A 17,626-nucleotide genomic window follows, 5' to 3' on the forward strand; every position below is an offset into this window, starting at 1 on the left:
TCAGTCCGAAGTCCTAAAGACTGTTTAGAAGAGAATCCCTGAGGCCAGTCACTATGAGTAGTTGTTGTTTTGGTCTGTACAGACTGCAAACACTGGAGATAAACATTTTTCACAAGTTAGGGTTGTTAGCCCTGACCTCCTGGGCAAATTCCAACTCCTTACATTCTGCATAAAGTTACCGCTGCATTTTTAATTGGATACTGTTGTCTTCACTGCCTGCCCTGAAACTGTTAGCATCATATTGGCTAATGCTGTATAACGAGAGAGACTCAACTTGAATATGATCAATTTTTTTAAAAAAAAGGTAAAAGTAGTTTCAGGTACTAGATCTGGTTGAGTTCCATCTCCCTGTCAACTTTTGTGGTTTTAGATTATTCCCTATTTTTAAAATGTTTTCTCCCTCCTCTTGCTATACACAAAGTCCACACAAATGGAGAGATGTGACAGTATTGAATTTACTATATTCTAAGTGCTGTCAAGCAAATAACCGGAAGAAAAAATAGACAAAAATAATATATTTGTTATAGTAACCTTAAGTGTTACAAGAAAACAATTGGGGGTGGGAGAAGGAAAACAGATAAATTTGAGTTTTACAGTGCTGATGCCCTTTAAATTATGATGGTGGCTTACTCCAGTGGTGGCTGCATGCAGGGAAGGGTGAAGTAATTGCTATATGTATACAGTATCTGCTTGTATGACAGCTTAAGGGCCCCCTCCTACTGTCTAGGCAAAACTCCATAGTCTGACTCAACTGCAGCACTGGGTCCTAAATTAGTAACAGGCTTCGGATTGAAGGGTGCTGTATGCATGCAAGACTCGCATGAAAAACGAGTGATGCCGCCGGTCTGCACGCACGGTGCCAGGCAGCTGGAGGAAACTCCCCTAGTTCCAGCGCCCGTGCCCGTGCCAGGGCGAGGGGCTGTCTGGCCGGTTCTGCGTTACGGCTACTGCTTGTGCCCTAAGCCACGGGCAGCCCGCTGCTGGGGGGGAGGGGGAAGGGGGGAACGTGCGGCGGAAACACCCGGAGTCGGCAAACAGCGCTGCGGCCGGCCCGGGTTTTTCTCCCTCTCCCGCCGGGCACCACCCGCCTGCGCCGGTGCGCGTGGCCTGAAGGCGGCCTGCGGCGCCCCTCGGCCTGAGGCGGGGCTCCGGGCCCCGCGGGGGAGCGGGACGTCAGCGGCTGCGCCAGGCCCCCGCGCGCCAGTCCCCGTTTCCCCCTCCCCCACCCCGGCCCCGAAGGAGGAAGCGTTGACGTCATTATCCGGGCTCTCCGCGGCGGCGCTGTTCGCACAGCGGGTCACAATGGAACCCCAACGAGCCTAACCGACATGAAACGGCCGCGCAGCCGCCCGCCCCAGTGAGCGCGGCCCGGCCGCCCCGCTCTGCGCCGCACCCCCTCCCCGTCCCTCCCCTCCCCCCGCCCCGGGGAGCCCCGCGCGCCCCTCGAGGGGGCGGTGACGGCCGCCAGGCCTGCCCCGCCGTCGGGCTGAGTGACACACGGCGAGAGAGAGGAGAGGAGGGGGAGGGGGGTCACGCTGTTTGGGTGGCGGGGCCGCCGTCGCGTTAGGTCGGAGTCTGCGCCGCTGGCCCAGCGCTGCCGGAGCCGCCATATTGCCCAGGACGTAGCGAGACGCTAGCGCCGGGAGCGAGGAACCGGCCACGCCGCCGCGTCTGTTCTCCGCCGCCCCGTGCACGCAACGAGTGGCCAGTGCCCGGCCCCTCCCCCCCGCCGAACCCAGGCCCCGGTGAGCGGCGCGGGGAGCGTGTGCGCCCCTCCCCCGGGCGTGTGTGTGTCTGTGCCCCGGACGGGGCGGAGCGTGCAGGCCCCGGCCAAGCCCCAGCCAGAGCCCCGGGCTGCCGGGCAGGAGCTGGTGACGCAGGAGAGACGCCCCGGCGCCGCTGCCGGAGGGAGCCAAGCGGCTAGGCCGGGATCCGAGCGCGGGCAGCTCCGCACAGCGCCGCGGGGCCCGGCAACGGGCAGCCCCCTCCGCCCGCCGGCTCTGCGCCGAGCATGACTCGCTGCCCTGCTGGCTGCCTGGGATGAGACAGCCCCCGGCGGCGCATCGTCTGCAGCAGCACACAGCGGGGGAGCGGGCCGCGGCGGCGGCAGCAGCGGGAGAAGAGGACACCGTGCGGGGGTGAGCATGGGCCGGGGCCGGGGCCGGGTGGAGAGGAGCGGTTCGTGCCGCAGCCGGTGGCCGCGCTGAGCGCAGGGAGGCGCAGGCTGAGCGGTCCCTGGCCCCGGGGGACGGGGCCACCTAGGCGGGGTGGGGAGCCGGAGGCCGCTGTGTTGTGGCTGCGGGGGGAGGTGGCGGCGGCGCCGCCCCCGGCGTGTGTCCGTGCATCGCTGTGTTTTGGAGCGTGAAGGAAAATGGCTGACGGCGTCTCCTCCTCTTCCCCGTCCTGTGCGGGGCTGCGAGGCGGGCTGGAGGGAGCGCACCCAGCCTGGTACCCTCGGGGAGCGTGTCCGCCGGGCGGCCCCTCCCTGGACCGCTGGGGTGAGAGGGGCTCCCCGCAGAGCGGCACCCGCTTTTACCTCTCCTGAGTCTCGTTTCATTTCACACCAAGCGCCATTACTGAGGTGGAGTGATTGGAGCTGTGTAGGCCTGGGCTACGCCTGGAAATAAAAGGCCCTGCTCAGACTCTTCCCCCAAATCGGAGTGAAATCCAGCAGCACCAGCTCATTCCCAGCCGCTGTAAGCGTTATTAACACGGGTGCGGGCGAAGTGCGTCCCGCCTCTAGCTCCCATTCCTAATAAAACTGTTCCTGTGTGGAAAACGGCCTTACCCTTTTATGCCCCTATTCTCTTTAGTTCACCCTGTTAGTTTTCCAAAATGACCACTTAAGACTTTCCAGTTGTTCGTTTACACCAGTGTTAAAACTTTACTTTGAGATTCATATCTGCGGCAGGGCAGTTGGGACATAATTTTTAATGTCTTGGCCCTCTTTTTTTATTGACAATATAAAAGGTAATTGAGGAGATGACCACAGGACCTCCCCCCCCCCCCCCGGAGTTATCTAACTACTATTCTACCTCACTTTTGGCACCATTGTCTGTGTACAGTGAGGATGTATATGAAAAATCCATACTAACAGTCTCTTATTGCCAAATAAACTTGTTTCTATATAAATGTCATAGAAATGTCCTAAGTTGTAAGATGCCATATTTAATTTGATTATTGTTGTTCAGGAATCAAGTTGTATATTGAATGATCATGTAGCAAAAATTATTTTTTTAATATAAAAGTGTGTAATTCTAATTAGAATTTTGAAAGGACTCTAAAATTCTTTATACAAATCAGGTGTGTATTATGGTTCTACCAGGCATGTTGATTTTTGTCTGCAAAATGTTTTAAATCCTTGATCCTGCAGTTGGGTTCAGTGTGGGAAGACCTTTACATCTCAACAAAGCCTCACTGGACTAATTTTGGGTATGTGCAAGGATCTGCCCATATGGACCTAATTGCAGGATTGAGGCCTAAATTTTAAAACTGGGCTAATTTATTTTTGATATATAGTACTAAATATGCTAGGAACGCTTGCTATGGCAAACTGACTTGCAGGTTTGTTTGTCATTGGATCTCTTATCCGTTTGCTAGCTAACTACAATTGTGCTGGGCTGTGGGACTGGTGGTAAGTGTTGAGAGGATTGGGTCTTTGCTGATTAGGTAGCTGTAGTGACATGTCTACTTTGAGAGGTTATTGGTAACAGATTAGCAGCTATCTACAAATTTCAAACTGCTAGATACGTCCTGGATCGTTTGGGTGCTGCTTATGATAAAATGGTGGGGCTTCCTCCTTTAGCATTCCTGATTGAGGAACATGTAGGATGAAGCCAGCTATTTCAGCAAAATCTTAATCCTACTGTACATTGATCTTGAGGTTTTTGTTAAACATGTAATGATGTTTATTTGCAAGGCAGCAGCACCATTTGTTTTCGCAAACCAGAACTCAGCAATTTTCTCAGTCATATTTCTCAAATATTAAAATTATTTCCTTCAATTGCAGTATTTGGAGCAGGAGAGTAAAGGCCAGCTGCGCTGGATGTCATGGATACTTAAAGATAGCTCTGAATAAAGACATAATCAGTATAATCTAGAATGAACTGCTGTGGAAGAACCTCCAGCATCTAGTTATGTGAAAAAAGGCTCTAGGTTAAAAATAAACCCATAAGATTGCACCACTTTTTCTTCTACTTTTTCACTTTTACCTTGTGCCCTTTCTATCATCTTGCCTCTTTATATAGTCTTTTTAAAACATTTCTTTTGAGCAACCTCTGCTGTCCTCTTACTGTTTCCAGCCTGCTGCTTTGCGTCTTGGTGAATTTACTATTCTGGTGATACTACTTCCTATTGAACTGACAGGAAGGGCTGCTTCTGTAGGTACCAATCAGTAAGGGCAGTGGGAGCAGACCAGGTGTGGCTTTTGCATCTTTAGAACACCACCCCCTTTAGAAGTGTTTTGTTTCCAGTTTAGTGCATTCACGGTTGAGGGTACCCCGGAGTGTCAAGCAACCCCTGTTTCTATTATGTATCCAGTCTTGTCAGTTGTGTATTGTATTGAAAATGCTGGAATTGTTACAAAGAAAATGAGAAAAGATAAGTAAATAGCCACTTGAGGAACTAGAAATGCCTATGGTAACCACAGTAGTATTCTCTTGCTGGGGTTCTCAAGTCTAAATATGCAATTCATGTAGGGAATTTTCAAAATGTCAGATATCCTGAGTAAAACTGAATAAGAATTTTGTTGTTGACTGTGATAAAAATATCTTTGAGACACATCTACTTGATTACTGAGAATTTTTCTTCAAGAGTCATAGGAACCTTTTTATTTTTCCCAATATACTCAACTGTATTTAAAGTACTAGAATTTAACAATTACATGGATTTCAGGCAGCATAGCTATTTTTTCTGAAAAAGCGTTTGTTAGCTGATAAATAGAATTAAAAATTGCAATAACATTTTGAAAACATTTTTACTAATAAACATCTAATTTAAAATTACTTCCTTCAGTCTGTTTTGATCATATTTTTAAGGGAAGAAACAATGCTTTTATCCTTACTTGCATTCCAAAGAGCACTGAAATTGTTATGCTGAATCAGACCAGTGGTCTGTCTGATCCAGTATCCTCTCACCAACAGTAGTCAAAACCAAATGTCTCAGATGAAGGTGTTAGAAACCCTAATGGGGAATAATGTGCACATGGGGAAAGTTTCCTCCTAATCCCTAGTAGAGGTTATAAACATGAGGGTTTGTCTCTCTTATAATTTAGGATACTAATGTTAACATCCAAATGCTTAAGTGAAAATTCTTGCTGCTGTTCAAGAATCATTATTTTGCTAGGAACATCATGCTTTGGAAGTATGTGCTCTTCTTAACCATTAATTTGATTATTGCGTGAATCCTTAAAAATGTAGTACATAATACTTGTATTGCTCTTGTCATATCTGTTTTAAATTTAGGGGCTAAAGTTGTAGTTCAGGTGTATTATGTGAACTAAATTTGAGTGGTTGGACATTATTTTAGTCCTAGAAGACGGTATATCTTTTGCAAAAAATAAATTATCATGTACCTATGGTACTGGGTTGTAGTCTTTCTCCTTTGTATTTTACAGTGTGTCATTTAACATAATGTAATAATACACGCAGACTTACTGAGGAAGTAGTTAGGGTTGCTACGCACAATGTACCTTACACAAATCCAGACACAAGAAAAAGTTAAGCCATCTAAAGCAGTGGTTCTCAAACTTTTGTACTGGTGACCCCTTTCACATAGCAAGCCTCTGAGTGTGATGTCCCTTATAAATTAGAAACACTTTTAAAATATTTAACACCATTATAAAGGCTGGAGACAAAGTGGGGTTTGGGGTGGTGGCTGACAGCTCGCGATAAGAGGGAAGGTCCTCTCATGGATTAAAAGATAGGAAACAAAGGGTAGGTAAAATAAATGGTCAGTTCTCAGAATGGAGAGAGATGTCCCCCTGCAGTCTATATTGGGACCAGTCCTATTCAACATATTCATAAATGATCTGGAAAAACGGGTAAACCGTGGGGTGGCAAAATTTGCAGATGATACAAAACTACTCCAAGATAGTTAAATTCCAGGCAGGCTGCGAAGAGCTACAAAAGGGTCTCTCAAAACTGGGTGACTGGGCAACAAAATGGCAGATGAAATTCACTGTTGATAAATGCAAAGTAATGCACATTGGAAAGCATAATCCCAACTATACATATAAAATGATGGGGTCTAAATTAGCTGTTACCACTCAAGAAAGAGATCTTGGAGTCATTGTGGATAGTTCTCTGAAAACATCCACTCAGTTTCAGCGGCAGTCAAAAAAGCGAACAGAATGTTGGGAATCATTAAGAAAGCGATAGATAATAAGACAGAAAATGTCATATTGCTTCTGTGTAAATCCATGGTATGCCCATATCTTGAATACTGCGTGCAGATGTGGTCGCCCCGTCTCAAAAAAGATATATTGGAAAAGCTTCAGAAAAGGGCATCAAAAATGATTAGGGGTATGGAATGGCTGCCATATGAGGAGAGATTAATAATACTGGGACTTTTCAGCTTAGAAAAGAGATGGCTAAGGGGGGATATGATGGAGGTCTATAAAATCATGACTGGTGTGGAGAAAGTAAACAAAGAAGTGTTGTTTACTCCTTCTCATAACACGTGAACTAGATCACCAAATGAAATTAATAGGCTGCAGGTTTAAAACACAAGGACATATTTCTTCACACAATGCACAGTCAACCTGTAGAACTCTTTGCCAAAGGATGTTGTAAAGGCCGACTATAACAGGGTACAAAAAAGAAGTAGATAAATTCATGGAGGATAGGTCCATCAATGACTGTTAGCCAGGATGGGCAGGGATGGGTATCCCTAGCCCCTGTATGCCAAAAGCTGGGAATGGGTGATGGGGAATGGATCACTTGATGGCCCCCTGTGTAATACCTCATGATCCCAACCCCCAGTTTGAGAATCCCTGATCTAAAGGTACATCTAATCTGCATCTGGGAGCAAGCCTACCAGCCTGGGTAGAGACCCAGGTCTCCACTAGTGCTCTAAAAATAGCTGTGTAGATGGTGCTTTGATATTACAGATTGGCCTGGTATGTTGACTCTGAAGCCCCCTTAGCCCCTGGAGCTTTAGAGCCTGAGCTCTAGCCGGAGGCCCCACTAACGCAGGTCTGTGGACCAAGCTAGGAGGCTTGCTCTCCTATGCAGTGTAGACATTCCCTAACAGTACCCTCTAGTTCCCTCTAGTTCTCTACCTGCAAGCACAATACCTTACTATTACACTCAGCTGCTGTATACCACAGACCATACAGCCCGGGTATGCAGAGGGGGTGGCTACAAGGGTGATGGAATGCTGCCATTCTTAGGTGGCGGAACTAAGATTGTGGTGTGTAGTCTGTGATATAAAGTATGTGCTTGTGGGTGGTGATAACATTATGTGGTTTGTATTAGACGAACAGTTTAAAGGTTGAGTTCTTTTGGATTCTTGAATTACTAAAAATTACCACCAGACTTCTTATATTTTAATCTTGTAATTTTTTTCTCCCATGAATATGGTGATATTTACAATTTTTTAACTTTGATATAGTATTGTCATAATGGGTATAACTGCCTTTTTAAAATAACTGTACTTTTTGACCGTGTTCCTGAACAGAGACATGGTGATAGCTTTACTTTGGAATGCAATTAAAAAAGGGTTCCAACTATGCTTGAGTACAGAATCATGTTTTAACTTGGGTTGGACAGTTTTGTTCTAAGTAGGTCTTCTAATGATGCAGTTGTCTGTTAGAGTGGACAGGGTTTCTGCATTTGTCTATTTGTCTTAATTTTACCCTCTCAGAACTTCGCTTGTGGAATCCCTGGGAGACTTTAGGGATTCCCCCACGCCGCATGCTTACATCATGCATTTCCTGTGAGTAGAATAAATCTGGTTTAGTGGCCTTCTGGATGATTTGTCAAGTTGGATATCAGTAAAGGTACAAGACAGCTCGGATATGAGCATCTGACTTGAGGGGAGGGGGAGAATAAATTTAAAAGATGACAGCATTCCAAAGTGGAATCTTTTTTTTTTTTTTTTTTTTTTTTAAAAAAAAAGGAAGGTGATTAACCCACCTAATTCCTGTTACATTTTTCATTGTGAACTTTACTAATATTTCTTCTTTGTACAAAACAAGTAATTTTACTCACGTATTTCAGAAAGTTCAGTTCTGAGCTGCTGGGTAGGACTTGCTGTCTTCTGGTTATTGAGACAAATGTTTTGGATGATAGTAGGCATGCAAACATTGATGGAATAAAATACAAAACTTACATTTTGATACATGCTTACTTTGGTGGAAAATCCTAGATTGTATGGGCTTCTTTTTCATTAGGTTCTGGACTGTTTTCCCATGGTACCTGAAGTATAACAGACAACTACCATTTGTCTACAAGAAATGCATCTCTTGCAACGAGCTAAATATAAACATTGACCTGAAAAGCTGTTAGTATTTAATATGTATAAAATATATATATAAAAATATGTATTTAATACTCTAATATGACCTCCTTTGATGCACAAGGCATATATAGTAAAACCTGCCTCAGAGACCAGCTGTTATGAGCAACTTCTTGCAGAGGCCACGGAATATGATCGTTGTCTGCTGTGCAAACCTTTGAAGAGAGACCACATCTTACAAGTGACCACTTTTGCTATCCCCAATGAGTGGTTGCTCTTGACAGGTTTTACTGTACTTTGTGTTCTAGATCCCCTAGGCACCCCGATCTTGCTGACACTTAAGTAGAGGCTTAACTTTATGCATATAGCTTCAGTAGGGCTGGAATAGAGTAAAGTACAAGTATTTGCAGTATGGGAGCTTTTAATATTCTAGATCGGTGATTCTCATCCTTTTTGGGCTCAGGATCCATTTGTAAATTCTTATGGCTTCTAGCAACCCAGTAAATAGTCTAGGGGTAGAGACCCTGGCGTGGTTTCAGTCAGATCCTGCCCCTGGGAGTGAGAAGGTGGTCTTGCCAGCACTCACTCCGCAGTGGGAGCTCCTGCAGTCCCTGTGCTGTGAGGCTGGTTGGGTGGGGCTTGGCTTGGCTCTCTGCTTTGGGCGTTGCAGCCTCTGGGGTTGCGGTGCCAGTCAGATTTGGCCCCACACACCTAATTGGATCAATTTTGTGTGAGTTGAGTTGTGACCTGGCTCATGGGCTTGCAGTGCCACTCAAATTTAGCCTACCTAGACTCATGTAGTCAAGACAGCTGGACCAAACCTGGGTGGTGGTGGGATCCCAGAGGTTGCAGTGCCTGGAGTAGGGAGGTGAGCCTGTACTGCCCTGTGGGACAGGAGCTACAGGAGCTGCCATGTGACCCTTTGAAACGTTTTGGATACCCAGTTTTGAGTCTTCAACAGGGATTCTCAGCCCATGAGTCTAGGTAACTGGAAAACAGCAAAAGGGGTTGTGGGGGGGGGAAAGGGGGGAAGCTGACCCTCATTAGACTTGCACATTCTTTAGGAATGTGTAGAATTATCTTGAAATAAGATCCCTCTTTCATAAAAGACAGAATTTTAGAGGTGGGTTTCCCTCAACACTGTGATGCAGTATAGAAGTTCTAGAAATGTGGGTTGGATTCTAGGTTATTGATCCTTTTGTACTAGAAATTAAACCTCTTACAATTATGTGGAGGGGAAGCCTCTTTTAAAAATTTCTTTATTGGTTTTCCATAATAGCAGTGTAAGTTATACAATGAGAAATGTTACTATCGAAAGAGATTGGCATCTCAGTATATGTTTTTAATATACTAGTGTTTATTTTTTCTTGTTTCTGTTGTACCAATAAAATATTTAGCACATTTTTACAAGTTTCATCAAACTAAGTCTGTGTGCATGATTTTTAATAAAAGAAAGAAAAAGGGATTATTGGAAGATTTGATTTAGTCTATCCTTTTATAGGGGTTTGGGGAGTGAAAACACGTTAGCCTAAAATTTTGTAAAAGCATGGAATCCTAGATTTAGGCAATAGATAATGTTTTATTTTTCATTTGCAAAAGTGAAGAAAATGTTAGTTATTCATGACTTGAACATTCCTTTTTTATCCAATTCTGGTAGGTGTTTGGTTGTGATAATATTCAGTCATTTAAAAACTGTGGCATAGTCCCAGAAAATATAGAAAATCTGGAGCTTGGCTGGAAATAGGATAGTTTTGTCCCGAAAAATCAGTGATTTGGTCTGCCATTTTAAGCTCAGATTCTACACAGACCTCCATGTGGGTGGACCCCTGTGGCACGTGATTAACTTCAGTAGAACCTTAAATTTCAAAATGCTAGTTTTTGCATTTTAACTTGTATTTTTCTTTAAATTATCCCTTCTGACAGTAATGCTTTAATCTTTTTTTCTGAGCAGGGTAAAGTGTTAATGTCAGATTTCTTTAATACCTCAGATGTCTCTTGTACTTTTTTCATGGTCCCTACAGAGGTGGATTAAGATCTGTTGGGGTCCTGGACACACAGAATATTGGGGCTTTCCACATGCTCCCCCCTGCTCCTTCCCTTCCCCCCCCACCCCCCAAAGCCCCAGAAGCCAGGCCATGGTCAGAGCTTCCCAGGGAGCCTGGGCCACTGTGGGGAGCCCTGGACCCTCCACCTGCCCTGGGTGGTGCGCCCTGTGGGGCAGGGACAAGGTCTTGGGCCTGTTCTCGGTCACCCCGGCCCCCTGCCCAAAGCAGGTGCAGGTCTGGGACTCCCCACAGCTGCCAGAACTCCCTGGGCAGCTCTTACCACGGCCTAGGGAAGTGGTCCTCAAACTTTGGGGCATGCTCTCCTAGGGAGGCATGGAGGAACGTTTAGTGGGATGCAGCAGGGCCCAGCCCTACCCCTAGCTCCACTCTGTTCCCACCCCAGCCTTGTCCCTAGGCCCAGCTGTGTCTCTGGTCATGGCCACCCTGCTACTCACAGCCACTGACTGCGGGTCCCAGCCCTGGCTGCCCGGGGGTGAGAGGGGTGGACTGGGTAAGGGGGAGGTGTGACTGAAAAAGTTTGGGGACCCCTGACCTAGGATGACCATACTTTCCATTTTGGTCCCAGATGTCCTGACTTTTTTGGCAAAACTGGGCATTTGTCCCATTTGTTCTTGCCAACTGAGCACTAGTGTTACTAAGGCGATTATTTCTCATACTAGCTACCTAAGCTGTCAAACTGCCAAGGCCATGTCCCCCAAGTCACACACCATGTCCATGTTTCTTTTCCTATGTTATACTCTAGCTCCATCACTATTTTTTCTCCCTCTTTCTCTTCTCTCCCCACATCTGGTCAGAGCAGGGCTTAGCTATGGTTTCCAAAAATGATGCGGAGCAAGGTTTGTCCTTGCCTGTTTGCACTAAATTATGTTCAGCACCAGTTCAGCTGCCCCTGTTACTGACATTTGTTGTCAGTGGGTAATTTTCCTGGTGTAGACAAGGCTTATGATGTTGACTCCCTCTGTGACATAGGGTAAACCATTAATTCATTTGCCTTAGCTTTCCCATCTGTAAAACTGGAAAATAGGGCTTGGAATTTTGATCAATATGAAAGATGTGAAGAGAGGAGCACCAGTGGGGGCCAAGACAAGATCTTTGTTGAGAAGTCCCACCTGCAGTTGCTGAGAGTACTTCCAAGATGCTTTGACCCTGCTCAGAGGCTCCATCTTTAATATCAGCCTCTTGCTAGTAGATGTCTGAATTTGAAGATCACCTTTTCCTTGTATGCTGGAAGGGGGGATATTTTTTCTTCATCTTTGCCAGCACTCCAGCCACAGTGTCTTCTGACTTTGAGTGGGGGTCTTTACTAGTGTCTTCCTGCTCAAGAGTCTTGGCTGGTATTGCTTGGCAGGAGGATGTAGAAGTGTCTCCTAGTAGATCCCTGCCTTGGCCTCCACTTTTTTGTATTGTTTCCCCTTGGACAGTGTTTGCTTCTGCTGTTACTTACAACTTCCCCCATAACAGCAAGTTTCATTGCTGCCTAGAGATAGCTGAAAAGCAGTAGTGAAAATGACCAAAATCTTTTTAATTTCACTGTGTTCCTCCATGGCAATGAGGTGAGTAATAGCAGAGGCTGTCTGAATACTCAGACTGCATTGATTCATCCTCAGTTCACACTTGGAAGGTTTTTACATAACTGTATGGAGTGGGGACTTAATTTTTAAAACACGAAAGGTTAGATTCTGCAGAAATTGAACTTAGATCTCCCTTTCCCACTTCCAAGTCACTAGGGAAAGCATCTCCCCAGAAGTGAATAGATTGATTTTTTTTTCTCTCTCCCAAACCCTGAGCATAATACTTCTCACATGGGTGAGGACTGATTAATATTTGTAAAGTGTTTTGAAGTTCACCATTATATTTTATTCTTGATACACTTTTCTTCCAAAGCTTTCAGTTTGAATAGTTAGGTTATCTCTATTTCACAGGTGGGAAAGCTGAGATAGAGAGGCTGTGTAACTTGTCTGTAGTTAAACAGAAAATTGTCATTTGGACATAGAGAACTCAAGTTTCTCGACTCTGATCCTGTGCTCTAGCCATTAGACTACAGTTCCTCTCTAGGTGGATATAAGACACAGCCTGTTTTGTTTTTGTTTTTTCCAGAGGTGAAGAGCAACTACACCTCGCCTTGAGTTAAGTGAGATTTGCCAAGCACCTCTTAAAATCAGGCTAATATGAGCTGAATACTGGTGTGTAAAGTGTATAGTCAGGAAAGGATCTCAACTTTTGTTCTTTACTATGTCAGCTGACTTTAGGATAACTGTGATGATTTAAGTATTTAAAAAAAGACTTTGCAATTCTAAAATTGTTTAAATTCTAAATGAAAATTGCTGCTCAGAAATCAGAATTCTTCTGCAGTCCAACTCTTTTTTGTTTAGTGTAACCTGGTTGTGATGTGTCTGGTAACAGAGCAGTAAGAACTAATATCTAGTTCAAAGTAATACGAATCATTTGGGAAAATTCTTATCTGTTAATGTTCGTGCTGTTTTGGCTTACTTTTTAAAAAAACAGTTGTTGATTTTACCTGAGAACTTTTAGCCCTTCAGTTTCATGGGTGTTACTTTGTGGAGCAAACCAGATGTATAACTGTTTTTTGTTTTGTTTTTAACTTTGACTCTTAAGTCAAAAATGATTGTGTTGTATAGAAACTGAGCTAGTCAGTGTTTTCTAAGGGGAACAAATACCTATTAAATATACTTTTTTTTCTACCAGTCTTAATTTTGGCGGGTAGGAGCTGCTCATGTTTACTTCTACAGTAACTCTTACAATCTAAATTAATCTCTCTCCAACCAGATTTAGTATAAACTGTTCCTAAACTTCAGGTCTGCTCATCAATACTGCACAACTTGGTGCTGAAGTTTAGGGATGTGTTCACTCTGAAGATGCTTGATCTTTATATACATAGTCTAATAAAGTAGGTCTTAAACTTTGGGCTGCTTGCTGCCCAATCAGCAAACAGCTGTGGCCCATGTAACATCCTCAAGACCATATGGGTAGTGTATATATTGTGTGGATGCGGCCCACATAACACACAGAGAGCTGCATGTGTGGCCCACAATGGTAAATAGGTTGAGAACCACTGGTCTAATTTTACAGTTTTTGCTCACTTGTGAGGCTTGCAAAAAATGATAATTGGGGTCCTGTTAGTCCAGGGGTTCTCAAATTTTTGTATTTTGTGATCCCTTTCACACAGCAAGCCTCTGAGTGCGACACCCCCCCACCCCCTTATAAATTAAAAACACATTTTTAAATAATAAACACTATTATAAATGCTGGAGGCTAAGTGGGGTTTAAGGGTGGAGGCTGAGAGCTAGTGACCCCTGTGTAATAACCTCACAATGCCCAGTTTGAGAACATCTGTGTTAGTCTGATTTTGAAAACTGGCACAATAGCTATGGAAAAAAGTTCTATAAAATTTTTTTTTTAACAAGTCATGGATATAACTTTTTCTTTTTAGGTGCCTATAGAATCAGGTTTTCTATTTTTTTTTTTTATTTAATCAGCTCTAAACTGTTTAGTTATTCTGTTAAGTTTTTTAAGTTTAAGGAATAGTTAAAATTGAATCCTGTTTGGATCTGATAGAATTACCGTCAGGTCTTCCATTTGAGAGACAAGGTGGGTGAGGTAATAGCTTTTATTGGATCAACTTCTGTTGGTAAGAGAGAAGAGCTTTGGAGCTACACAGGTCTTTTTCAGGTCTGGGAAACTTACTGAAAACATGGTCTTACAGTGCAAACTTACTCGGTGTCAAAGGTAAACATAATTTTTCATTTTCTCCCTCACTACCTTTGAGTTTTTTCTTCTTCCATTTGGTCCATTGTATTTTTTTCTCCCTTTCTGTCACAGAAAATTGTGATGGTGTTTTTTAATTAACCAAGGCATCAGATTCGTTGTTTTTGTCTTCCACTTTTTACCTGGGGTCTTCCTTTGCTCTTATTCCCTTGTTTTTCCTCTATGCTCTCTCATCCTTGTACTTTCCTTGTGGTTCTGTTTTTGCTTCTCCTATCTTGGCTGAGTTAGGTGGAATACTGGGTTTACAATGTTGCCATGCCCACACTGGGAAGAACCCCATTAATGACCCATCTAACCCATCCACACAGCCAGGTTTGGGCCCTTGCTAGGGGCAGTCCAGCACCCAGACCTTGCTGTGTAAGCAGCTCCCAGCCAGCAGGTTGTGCTCCCCTGTAGGGGGCTCGCTGCCCAGCAGCTGGGCTCCACCATGCGGGTTGGGCAGGGCTGCTGGCTGTGGGGCAAGTGGGCATGATCGGGAGGACTCTCGGGGGTTACATCCCAGGAGTCTGTCCCACTCCCCAGTGTGGCTCTGGCTCCAAGTGGTCTCTGCTGCCTGCCACCTGTGGGGCCCCATCTACCTCCCTAGGGTTGAAGCAGTGGGACTGGTGCAGAGGCTGGTATGGTCTCGGCCAGTTGGGGAGAGGGAGGGAGCATGGGGGGCTCAACCGAGCCCCACCAGGCAAGTGGGTTCTGAGGGATCCCAACCCAGATCTGCTCCCACACTGACCTGGCTGATTGCACACTCCCGAGGGGCTGGAGCCATCCCTGTCCCGGGGCTGGCTCTGGCCATGCTGCCAGCTCAGCCTGGCAGATATGGTCACCTCCCAGTGGGGCCAGTGAGTGCAGGAGGATGTGGAGGAGTGGGTCTCTGGAGGGCTTGTGGGGGGGTGCTGGGCAAGAGGGTGTTGGGTGGTGGTGGTGCGCAGGGCGCTGTGCGGTTGTGGTGGGGGATTCTGCAGGCAGGGGGATAGGAGTCTGAGGGGGGTCTCAGTGTGGGGATGCTGGGCATAGGGTTTGGGAGGCGCTGGGCTGGGGGGCAGTGTGGGGTGACATGGGCCAATCCCGAGGGGAAGGGGCACACTAGCAGCATAGTGCCGGATGGGCCAGTGTGCATCTGGCAGCTGCCAGTTTGTAAACTGTTCCTTCATGCTGGGTTCGGCGAGTGGGGCCGCCCCGACTTGCTGTACCGCATTGCCTCCGGCTGGCCCCTCATTCCGGAGACTGGCCTCTTTGACCCTGACTACTGCACTCTCACTCCCCTGAAATCTATTCAAAATAATGCTGCTAAGTTCATTTTCTGGCCTGTCATTCTGACCACATCACCCACCTCTTTCAGTCCCTCTGGCTTCCTCTTAACCGCTGTATCAAACACATGAATTTCTTGTCTTTACATTCCAAGATCCTTCACAGTTTAATCGAACACTATTTAGTTGATCTGGTAACATTTCATGACATCAGCTCCTTCCTTCTCTGTGCCAACATTCCCAGTCTTTACCATGTACCAGCCAGGTCCTTTCATAAAGACCTTTGTTTTCTCTTATGCTATCCTTATGCAGGTGGAAAATTCCCAGATACAATAAACACTTCCTTATCCTAGGCTTTATTTATTGAACACCATCCAAACTCAGCACTGAATACTTAATTCTTCATGAGCTTCTCTGTGGCAGTCTTACCTTAACATCTGTGTGTTTCAAAAGCATTAATGAATTATTCTTCACAAGGTGAGGAGGCAGTGTTCTCACCATTTTACAGATGGGGAATTGAGTCGCAAAGAATTCAAGGGCAAAATTGTCAAGTATTACTAATATTGGGTCCACAACTTCAGGTGCCTAGGGTCTGAATTTTCAGAGTATTTAGCATTTTTAGAGCCCTTCATGTGTTTAAAACACATCTCCCATTGACTTCACTTACAACTGAGAACTCACCACTTGTGCAGATTAGGCCCCTGGTATCTCAAGATAGGGATAGAAAATGAGGAACATGCAGTTAGTTGCCACCTGTGGAAATTTTAGTTTGCGACTTACAGGATCTTTGTGCCAGAGACAGGAATAGAATCCAATTCTCCAGAGTGGCATTCAGTTCCCTTAACTACAAGACCTTCCTTTCTCTTCCTGCAATATCCTGCCTCTCTCAGTATACACCTTTCAGCTTCTTCAACAGATGAGGCAAGGGTCCTGCAGACATCAGCCTCATTCACCGAACAGCCCTGAACCCTGTCCACCCTATGAACTGAATGAGGTAGTGGTCCTATGGAAAAAATTGTCTTTAACTACAGATTGTATCAAAATGCATACCCAAGGGGGACTGAAGTAACTTTGCCCATGCAACCTTAATCTTGCCATTTAATTTTTTTTGAGTGCTTTATTTTGTAACAGTGTTCTTTTAATGTAGTTTTTATAATCTGTGTAATTTCCTGTTTTTTTGAAAAGCTGATAAATAAATCTGAAGTTGATCATATGAAACTATATTGATTTCCACATTGGTCATCAGAAGAGAGAGACCTTTTAAATCCACAGCATAGCCCTTAACCATGTGAGCTAACAGAATAATTGATAGCAATTGAAGGCTGCTATCTTTTCTTTGGATCTGTCAGTTAGAGGGGAATGATGACACACTTTGCTCCTAAGTTTCACATTCATTTAATAGACAACAAAGGAATGTTGAGACTCAGAAATAATGGTTTCAGTTCCAGGTTCTGGAGGGCAGTGGGCTCTGCTAGTTATCAACCCTTCTGGCCCTGCCCCTTCTGCTTTGATTCCTCAAACTCCCCCCACCCCACTATGGACTACTCTCTGTCCCCCACTACTGCTCACTCTCCTCATCAGCTCTCTGCTTCTCACCCCTCTGTGTTCAAGTCAGACTGCATCCTTCTCCATGCTGCCTAGGTGCCAGCAGGAAGAACATTGAAAGCATAGGGGAGAGTGTACCTTTTTGTCAGTTCCTGTGCCTGGAAGAGCACATGCTGGAAAAGTTCTCTTCAGCCATAGGTTGGAGCATGCTCAGTCACTTTTTGGGGATGGGGTATGTTCAGGGGTAGAGCATTTTAGTGTAGACAGGATCTTCAAAGATTTTAGCTGTGAGCTTCTAACAAACCTCTACAGAGCTTGTGTGAACTGATTTCCCCCCAAATCTACAGCTTTTCACCAAAGTGGCTGTAAGAGTTTTTTGAATATGGACAAAACAGTTTTCACTAGCCTTTTTTTCTTGAAAACCGTTTACAGAAATCTTCTGGCTGAGGCAGATGCCCGATGTGGAAAATTTCAGCCCAAGTGGTTGACGTTTTACAGTTAAAGCTACTGAAAACAGTCTTGTAATGA

General features: G+C 45.1%; 1 protein-coding gene across 3 annotated transcripts in view; it reads left to right on the forward strand.

Moving 5' to 3' along the window:
- Positions 1 to 1,586: 1,586 nt before the first annotated feature.
- Positions 1,587 to 17,626, forward strand: part of USP9X (ubiquitin specific peptidase 9 X-linked) — a 204,930-nt gene continuing 188,890 nt past the window's right edge. For 2 of the 3 annotated variants that reach the window (XM_084641441.1, XM_084641444.1), the window contains exon 1: positions 1,588 to 2,138. The gene's annotated coding sequence lies outside the window, so the exon portion shown is untranslated. Of the gene's footprint in view, positions 2,139 to 17,626 lie in introns of all 3 variants that reach the window. The other variant, XM_084641443.1, reaches the window with a different exon arrangement.

The sequence above is a fragment of the Lepidochelys olivacea genome (assembly GCF_965140295.1).
Source record: "Lepidochelys olivacea isolate rLepOli2 genome assembly, chromosome: 1".
NCBI classification, from domain to species: domain Eukaryota; kingdom Metazoa; phylum Chordata; order Testudines; family Cheloniidae; genus Lepidochelys; species Lepidochelys olivacea.